Raw genomic sequence first — 10,275 nt, 5'->3', positions numbered from 1 at the left:
TGAATGGGTGACGGGCGCTGAGGGGGGCACTTGACGGGATGAGCACTGGGTGTTATTCTGTATGTTGGGAAATTGAACACCAATAAAAAATAAATTTATTAAAATAAATAATAAATTTTTAATAATTTATTAAAAAAATAGTGATTCAGCTCTATTAATAATTATGTTAAATGTTAATGGTCCAAACACATCAATGAAAACACAGTTTGTGAGAGTGGTTCAAAATGTATGACCCAATTAAATATTGTCTATAAGAAATGTACTTTAGTGAACCCTGGGTCGCTCAGTGGTTTAGCACCTGCTTTTGGCCTGGGGCATGATCTTGGAGACCTGGGATCGAGTCCCACATCAGGCTCCCGGAATGGGGCCTGCTTTTCTCTCTGCCTGTGTCTCTGCCTCTCTGTGTGTGTGTCTTTCATGAATAAATACATAAAATATTTTTTAAAAATCTAATTTAAATATAAAGATACATATTATTAAAAGTAAATGGATGGAAAAATATATACCATGTTAATGGTAATAAAAAACAGGTGTAGCTATACTAAGTTCAAACAAATTAACCTTCAAAGCAAGGGGAGATAACGAAGAGCATTACAGAATGATAAAGGAGTAAGTTCTTGAAAATATAACAATTGCTAATAGGAAAGTGCTGAACACCAGAGTGACAAATGACAAAAGGCAAAACTAATGGAAAGTTAAGGAGAAATAAATAAATTCACTATCCTAGTTGAAGATTTTGGCATCCCTCTTACAAAAATGGACAGATACAGCAGGCAAAAATCAGAAAAAAAATTGTTAAACTCAATAATACCATCAACAGAATATAATATGCATCTATAGCTACATCATTTAATAACGGAGAGTAGACAGACATTTGTCTCAAGTTCACATGGAACATTCACCAAGACAGTCCATGTTCTGTGTAGTGGTATCTTTTCAGTAAACATCAAAACTTGGGAGTATTCATCTCAGAAGAGAATAAAAGCTAAGCTAGACAAGTACAGTACTGCCTTAGACAATGAAAAATATTGGGAATGTTTGGTAGCAAATAGGGACATGTTAATAGCAATATTAAAGTAACATAGATAGGGCAGCCCGGGTGGCTCAGCGGTTTAGTGCTGCCTTCAGCCCAGGGCGTGTGATCCTGGAGACCCTGGATTGAGTCGCACATCGTACTCCCTGAGTGGAGCCTGCTTCTCCCTCTGCCTGTGTCTCTGCCTCTCTCTCTCTCTCTTTCTCTCTCCTTCTCTGTCTTTCATGAATAAATCTTAAAAAAAAATAAATAAAGTAACATAGATATTTAAGTTTGGATTGCAAAATTCAGTAAATACTACCAGGATGTGTGGGTTAGAATCTGAAGATCTGGCTGCTTGTGGGGCCCATTGCCAGTCAGAGAAGAATGCATAGATTTTAGATTTTTTTTTTTCCTAGCTGTGATCACAAGGGCCCATGATACCAGAAGCTTCTAGTAGCTTACCCTGCTTTCCATGGACCACCACCCATGTTGCAGTTTCTATGCTCTCCTGACACAAGCTAAGTCAATTTTCCATAATATCAACAACTTGGTGCCAAACAATTCTAGAAAGTTTCTCTAACATTCTGATCCTAAATGTGAACATCCAAATCCTGACATGTGTCATAGCAAATGAGAACCAACTGTCTCTAACTCTCCAAATTAACCCTTTAGGAGCACAGATAGGCTACTTACAAAAATAAGTTAATTTTTTTAAAAAAGCCTTTTCAGATGCCTGAGTGGCTCAGCAGTTGAGCATCTATCTGCCTTTGGCTCAGGGTGTGATCCTAATGTGGGGATCCAATCCCACATTGGACTCCCTGCAGGGAACCTGCTTCTCCCTCTGCCTGTGTCTCTGCCTCTCTCTCTGTCTCTCATGAATAAATAAATAAAAATCTTTAAAAAATTAAATTTAAAAAGCCTTAGTTTTGCAGGCTTACTCTCTTCCAGAAAACAAACAATACAAACCAAAACTAAAACAATTTCACCAGTCCTGCAAGGACAAGGTGTCACAAAGTTATGGCAACTGTATATTATGATTGCTTTCAAATCTGCTTTTTCCTGTTTATCCTCACCTCCAGTGCCCCAGTTCAAGCTCTCATCATTTCCATTCTGGACTGTAACTGCTACTACCTTCTTATTCTTCTTCCAACTTCTAACCCAAATTGAGAGAGCAGTCTTCCTAAAGTATGTTGGATCATCTGAGGCTCCCCACTGCCATGGGGATTATGTTCAAATTCCTCCATGTGGAATATAAGTCCTGCCACCATAACCTCCTTTTCTCCTCTTCCCAGACCTGGATTCTGTACAGAAAGAGCCTTCTTTTCCTCTTAGTGCATTCCTTCTTTCCACTTCTTAGGCCTCAGGCTATAAACCACCATTATAGGTAAGTCTTTCGCTCCTAGTCACTGGAGATAGATTAGGATTCCCTGTTACATGCTGACTTATCCCATGTTAATTACTCTTTCACATGTATAGTACATTTTAAATAAATGAGCAGTTTTTTGATCTTTGTCTCCCCTCTTGGACTTGAAGCTTCATGACATTGGGGTAGTGAGTTGCTCTTCACTTTGTGTGGAAATTGTGTGAACTTAGGAGCTATTCATCATTTGATGGAAGACTTCAAGCTGCCTAATTACAATCATGATATAAATGTAATATTTAAGTAAATATAATTATGTTATAAATATTGATTATAATAAATATAATAAAAGTACATTGATAACATAGCAACAAACTGCTAAGCTGCCACCAGTTTCTCCACTAAATGACTTATCCAAAAGAATGTGTGTCTTCATAAAGAATCATAATTTAGGAAAAAGTTAAGCTGGGGAAAAGGCATTTTTTCATTTTTTAAATCTCTGAATGACAGAGTATTAGAGAGTTCAATTTATTTTAAATTCATAGACTCTGACATGTTAGGACTAAACATAGCAGTCCCAAAGGACACTAACATAGTAGAAACAATAAGAATAACTTAATTCTTTTGTTCATGTATAAATTTTTGTGAAAGCATTTATAGCAGGGTTATCTCATTAGATTAAATATATCTCCCTAAAATGTAATCAGTATTTCCTTTGGCTATCAAGTAGTTTTAAACTAAATAACACATATAGTTTAAAAAAAGAGCACAAAATCAAATATTTTTGCTCAAATTTCACTGATTTCAATTAAATAGAGGTCAGCTTGGTCATTTAATTATGTTTAAACTTTTGACACACGGCCAGCTACATTTTGGGCAATGAATCCAGTTCTAGTGTTGACTGTACAGCTTCCATGTGCCCTCCATATTTTTGTATGAGAAGATATTTGTTATAATTACTTTTTTAGAGTGGAAGCTCTTCAAGAGAGGGAAGCTTTTAGCATTATTGTCACAGCTACAGTTTATGAGCACAGTGCTCAAGACAAACACCAAAGAAGGTCACTGGGGCCAATCTGGGTTTTGATTAAAAGGCTGACAAATATCATGGTCCCCATTTTCTCAGATCTTGTGGAACAGCATTCTTTCATTGGGATAGATGGATTCGGTGTGGTGTTGTGCTCCAGCCAAGAGTCCTATACTCTTGTATGCAATAAGCACAAAGGATGGGTGCCATGAGCACTAGATCATGGATATTAAGTGGCTTGAGGTCAGGTATCGATGGTTTAGGGAAGTACTGAGAAATGCTAGACTCCCAATGTCAGTTTTCTCACATGGAGAACTTGGGAGTTGTGAGACTATAGGATTTGAGTCTGGGCACTACTGTCCCTCTTAGAAAAGCCCAACACTCTCATATCACCAGGCAACCTGATACAGGTGAATCCTAATGCAATTCATGGCAAATTCTGGCTACTGTCTCCACATACATATTCTTTGTACCTACCCTCTTGTTTTTATGATGACTGAGTTGAGATTGAGCTCAAAATATCTGTTTTTCTTTAAGGCACTGAAATACAGAAGACTGGAAACTTGTTAACAACCAATTAAGAGGAATTGGTCTTTATGTGATGATTTTCTAAATGAGAACTGGAACGAAAAAAGGCAAAGCAACCAAACTTTTTGGGAATACTAGCTCACCCCTGCTATATTTTCTATTCTTGCATTACCCCTATAAAATAGATATTACAGGCCCTCTTTTATTTTATTTATTTATTTTTTCAGGCCCTCTTTTAAAATGAGGAAAAGAAGAATCAGATTAAACAAGGCCTCATCACTTGTTTGAATCCAAACCCCACTTGTTGAGCAGATTTTCTGTGATTCCCTTTAGAGTTATAATACACAATAGCTTGTTTTTATGACAACTACACAAAATGTTTGGGTCAATGATTCAATTATCTGCAGGCCTAAAAATAATTTGTTGCTTACTTTTTTCTCTCTCACACCATTTGACCATTGACTTGTCTTCAGTGGATTCTCTGCTCAAATTCTAATTAAACCTGGGGATCCCCAGGTGGCTCAGTGGTTTAGTGCCTGCCTTCGGCCCGGGGTGTCATCCTGGAGTCCCGGGATCGAGTCAGGCTCGATCAGGCTCCCTGTATGGAGCCTGCTTCTCCCTCTGCCTGTGTCTCTGCCTCTCTCTGTGTCTCTCATGAATAAATAAATAAAGTCTTTAAAAAAAATTCTAATTAAACCACAAATCAGTGGTATTCAAACTTTTTAAAATAAGTGGAATCCATTTTTAAATTAAAGTCTCAATCAGAAGTCCAAAATATAAAAATGACGAAAGAGAAATTGTTCTGGTTAATCTGAGGTAAGGACTCCAAAGCCCCACCTTTTCCTTAAACACAAAATGCCCTTGATCGTATTTTGGAATATCGGTGCTTCAAAAAACAGAGAATTTGAAAACCACTGCTTTGATGAGGAAATATGCTATAAGAAACAAATGAGCATGTCCAGCTGTGAATTTTTTGGTTTCCTGGGAACTCTGTCTTGGAAAGAAGGCCATGCGCCTTAGGAGAAGTGATGGTGGCTCACATCTGTTCAGCTGCTACAGTAGCAAATGAAGGACAACATTTTCTCCAATATGTCAACTCACAAAATGGGAGAATCACCTCATTACCCCTGGATGCCTGTTACTGCAACTCAATTGTATAGTGTACAAATGTTTGTGTCATAAAAATTATGCTCTCTATATATCATGTTGAAATTGAATTAACCTCACCCTTACAATAAACTCTTAGGAAATCACATGGATTTGCAGTTTGACTCCATTTGTCTCCCTGATCTATTAAGAGTGCATTTATCATCAAATGCACTTAAAATAACTTAAAATAACTGACTGCTGTTTGCTATCAACAGTGCAAGTGACCAAGGTACTGACATTATTTGGGGAATACCAACATGAGGCAGAGACTCTATGGGCACACAAGAGGCTAGTAAAGTTTCTCTGAAAGAGGAAAAAAGGAGATTCTGCAGATGGCAGAAATCAAAGCAGAAAATGCAGTCATCGGATATACTACCTTTTGTAATGATGTTACTGCAAATGTGAGGTGGCAAACACAGCTCCCTTTTATGACAACAAGGAATGTCCTACTAGTGTCTATACTTCATCCTACATCAATGGGTTTTACTTACTGAACTTGTTCTAAGAGCCTAAAATGTATATAAATGTTGTGATTATCCTTACTATTTGAGGGTAATTAAAAACAAGAGTTTTATAGTACTGTTATTGCCCTGACTCCAATTTGTTGTACGAAATATAGCAAAAATATGCAGCCCCTTCAGTTTGTGCTTTAACAGGATAGTCTTTTCAGAGACTGCAATGCAAGATGTCCTCTCTCTAAGAGCACCTTCAGCCATTACACCCATATGCCTTCCTCTTCACCTTTAAAACAATACCAGAGCAACAAAACAAAATGGACTCTTCTATTCCTTCTAAGAATCATCAGATTTTTTTCATAGCCAATAACAAACTACCTCAACTTATTCTCACATCACCAGCTTCAGTCTATAGTCATAACCCTGACATCTCTTTCTACCATCATCTACTTCTCCATTTCTGAGTAAGAGCAGAGAGCACTACAGAAGGAAGTCTGTGGGGTTCCTTGGGATTTCAGACTGTTTAGGATGAATCTAAATTTGCTTGGAATCTATACAGTAATGTTGGAAGCATCAGTGGAAGAGAGAGGAAACAATATCCAGGAAGACAGTCTACCTGAGTCATAAATTTTTAAAGTGGAAACTAGGCAGACCAGGAAAATTCTGGGAAGAAGCAATGAGCAGGAAACCTGAAGTCCAATGTGGGATTTCTATTTTTTTAATATTAATATTAATTTTTTTCTGGTGTGTCTTCCTTCTGACAAGGGCACTAGTCCCATCGTGGAGACTCTACCTTTCATGACCTTCTTACTCATACCATCACATTGGGAATTGGAGCTTCAACATAAGAATTTTCTGGGGACGCATTCAGTCCCTAACACTCTAACCTTGTACAAGCTATTTAATAATGCTGAGGCCATAAAAAAGGAAATAAAAAAACCTCCTTCAAAGTTCAAAAGCTTTTGTGATCATATATGAGATGTTGTAGAAAACAGTGTTTAGATTGGTGTGTCATACACAACAAGAACAGGGAAAAAAAATGTGTTCCTTTTTGTCCTCTCAGGAAAATACATAGCTCTTTCTTTCTTTCTTTCTTTCTTTCTTTCTTTCTTTCTTTCTTTCTTTCTTTCTTTCTTTCCTTCCTTCCTTCCTTCCTTCCTTCCTTCCTTCCTTCTTTCCTTTTCTTTTCCTTTCTTTTCTTTTCTTTTCTTTTCTTTTCTTTTCTTTTCTTTCTTTTTACATAGCTATTTCTTAAAGGAGTAAATGCAATCTATCTCAGTAAAATCAGAATCTCAGGTAAATACTAAATAACATATTACAGTACAGTACGTGCACTATTTGGGGCCTATTCATACTAACAAAGTTTTCCTTGTTGATCCAACTTTCAAATCCAATCCTATGTTCTATCCCTGTATTTTAACTGGCTATTATAGCAACAAGGAGCTTAGGGTGGAGATAGCACGTATACATGAAATAGAGATGTAACATCACAGTCATAAACACATATGTATATTTTTACTTGAATACTATGAATTGCTGGGTATGCAAATTTCTGAATGAGCTATAGTAAAGAAATAAGTGGTATAATAAAAATAAAAAGTTAACTAAGCAAATCAAGGAGAAACAAAAGAGTAGAATTACGTGTGCACTCTATAGCTCTATGACAATAAATTTTTAAACCTCGAGACTTCCTAATGGTCTAGACATTCAGCCTTTTGTTGCTAGACTGTGAGATGGCCCAGGGGATCTTTGGGGAAGAGTCCAGGGCAAACACCAGGATTTGGGAAAGAGTTCAGGGATTATGTCAGTAGCTACATACCAAGCAGTATGGAAAGGTTTCAATACTTAACAACCACTATAGCTGTACTAGTAGAAATAAGCTTATCTACATCCATAAATCCCACATTTACTATTTCTTTTCTTCACAAAGGCCTCTGTTCTATTTGGTTTTTAGATGCATGCTTCAGATATTTTTCTTAGGAGGGAATGGGATGTGTGGATTATTCTAAAAATTCCTAAAATTCCCCAAAATTTAGATAGATGATAGTTAGATAAATAGATTGATAGATGATAGATAGATGACAAAGTAGATAAGAATATAAACATAGAGATACTTGTCAATTAATATTATTCTAAATTTAGAACTCTTATTACAATCATTTTTTTTATTTTATTTTAAAGATTTTATTTATTTATTCATGAAAGACACAGAGAAAGGCAGAGACATAGGCAGAGGGAGAAGCAGGCTCCAGGCAGGGAGCCTGATGTAGGACTTGATCCTGAGACAGAGGATCACGCCTTGAGCCAGGGGCAGGTGTTTAACCGCTGAGCCACCCAGGTGTCCCTACTATCATTTTTTAAATGATGTTTAAGTGTATAGATACATTTCCTCACTTTTATAATAAAAAATTTTATTGAGGTATAACTTACATACTATAGATTGCATAAACGGCACTAATATTTAGTATGTGGCTTAACAAATACCATCATCTATTTACACTTTTGTAGTTACCACTCATTTCAAGATGTAGAATATTTCTAGAGCCCTGGAAGTTTGTCTCTTATCTCAAGGGTAACCAATATTCTGACTTCTCTCCTCTGACACCTAAATGCAAATTTTTGCAGCTGAAGGTTCTGATAGTCAGATTTTATGTTTCTTTAATTCTTTTGACCTGGGAGCTTATATATTTTTGTCCTTAGAGACTTTGGATTTTACCAAATATGCCTAGGAGGAATGCCGTTTGTGGATTTTTTTTTTTTTTCTGAGTAATCTAGCCTAGAACTTTGAACATGTTCAGTGTAAAGACTGACCTTTCTCTTCAGTGTTAATCTTCCTCTATTATCTGATTAATTATTATCTCTATTCTCTTTGTTCTTTTTTTCTACTTCTGAAATGCATATATTTAATAAGATAAAATTATTGGTCTTCTGGGGCTCTTATCTTCTTGCTTATGATTTTCAGCTTCTTTTTATTTTATTCAATGTTTTGAGAGATTTCTGGCTTGATCTCTCAGGCCACTAATTGAAGTCTCAAAAATGGGTAGTCTGTTCTTCAATTCATCTAAAAAATGTTTAATTGTGAAGCCTTGTCTTAAAGTGTGAGGGAGTCTCTTTGCTGCTGTACTTGAATTCCCATGGAAGTATTTATTTATTTTTTAAATTACATTTTCCATTTGTCTTCTTCTAGCAATTCCATTTCACTGGTTCTGATTTTCTTTGTCTTTTCTCTCCAACCTGTGCACTCCCAACTCTACTCTGTTGTAGATGAATAGTGATTTTCCTCAGCCCACTTGTCTAAATAATGGTTATAGAATAATCTAAATGGTGATGAAAAGCTACAAGTACTTTCCCCATAGACCTACAGTATGGAAGCGGGACATTTCCCTGATAGTGGTGATCAGCCTTTCTGTGTGCTTATTTTCTTTTTTTTTTTTTAATTTTTATTTTTTTATGATAGTCACAGAGAGAGAGAGAGAGAGGCAGAGACACAGGCAGAGGGAGAAGCAGGCATCATGCACCGGGAGCCTGACGTGGGATTCGACCTCGGGTCTCCAGGATCGCGCCCTGGGCCAAAGGCAGGCGCTAAACTGCTGCGCCACCCAGGGATCCCTGTGCTTATTTTCTATCAGTTTATTCTCTTCTGTGAATTTCTCTTCCTTGTTTACTCCCTTTCACATTGGATTGTTTTTTTACTGATGAATTTTGAGGGTTCTTTATATTCTAGGTAGTAGTCCTTTGTCACATATGTAGTTTGCAAATATTTTCTTCCAGTCCGTAGGTTATCATCTGAGAACAGTGTCTTTCACAGGACAAAAACATTTAACTTTTATAAAGTCCAATTTACTGATTCTTTTATCTAATGGATCATATTTTTGGTATCATAAATAACAATTTCCCCCAAATCCTAGGTGTTGCAGATTTTCTCCTATATTTTCTTCAACAAATTATACATTTAAATCTGTAATCCATTTTGAGTGAGTTTTGGCATACGATAAGAGGCTTAAGTGAAGATTCACATTTATTGGAGCAATTTAGGTTCACAGCATTTTTTCCCTCTCATTTGATGATCTTGTTTCCTAATTCACTGAGAAATTGAAGAAATCAGAAACTGAATCAATCAGAAGATAATTTCTCATGAGTTTACAACTCACCTACCTATCGAAAATCATGTACATATGCTCTGCCTTCCCTCATGTTATAACAGATTAACTATCTGCCTTTCTTTCTAAAAGCATTTCCCCCATCCTGTCTTGTTTACATGAGAATAAAACTTCAGCAATATTCCCTTCTGTCAAATATTATCTGTTTCCTAATATAAATCACTTATTTTTATTAGCATATGAACATGCTATTTCTTCTATATTAAAAATCGAACTCAAACTAAATCTAACTGACTCACTTTCTTCTCAAACTACCACCCATTTTTATTTGCTCTTTTTCTCATCAAAAGTACTTCCAAGTACTTAATATAGTCATTGTCTCCATCTCATTTCATTCCATTTTGTCTTATAACCAGACTAATCAGTGATTCCCCTCCCCCATTATTCCACTGAAATACTTTTTAAGATAGCCTTTATGTTATTAAGTCTAATGTTCAAATCCTAGTCCCTATCTGATTAGAATAGCTATTGATATAGTTAATCCCTTCCTCCTTTTTGGAAACAAAATCCTGACTTGGCCACCAGTCTAGATTTTCATCCTTCTTCATTGGTTGCTCTTTCTCAGGCCTCATTGTTATTTTTTC

Source organism: Canis aureus, chromosome 22, assembly GCF_053574225.1.
Source record: "Canis aureus isolate CA01 chromosome 22, VMU_Caureus_v.1.0, whole genome shotgun sequence".
NCBI lineage: Eukaryota > Metazoa > Chordata > Mammalia > Carnivora > Canidae > Canis > Canis aureus.
The sequence above is the reverse complement of the archived record's forward strand: the minus strand, read 5'-3'. Positions refer to the sequence as shown.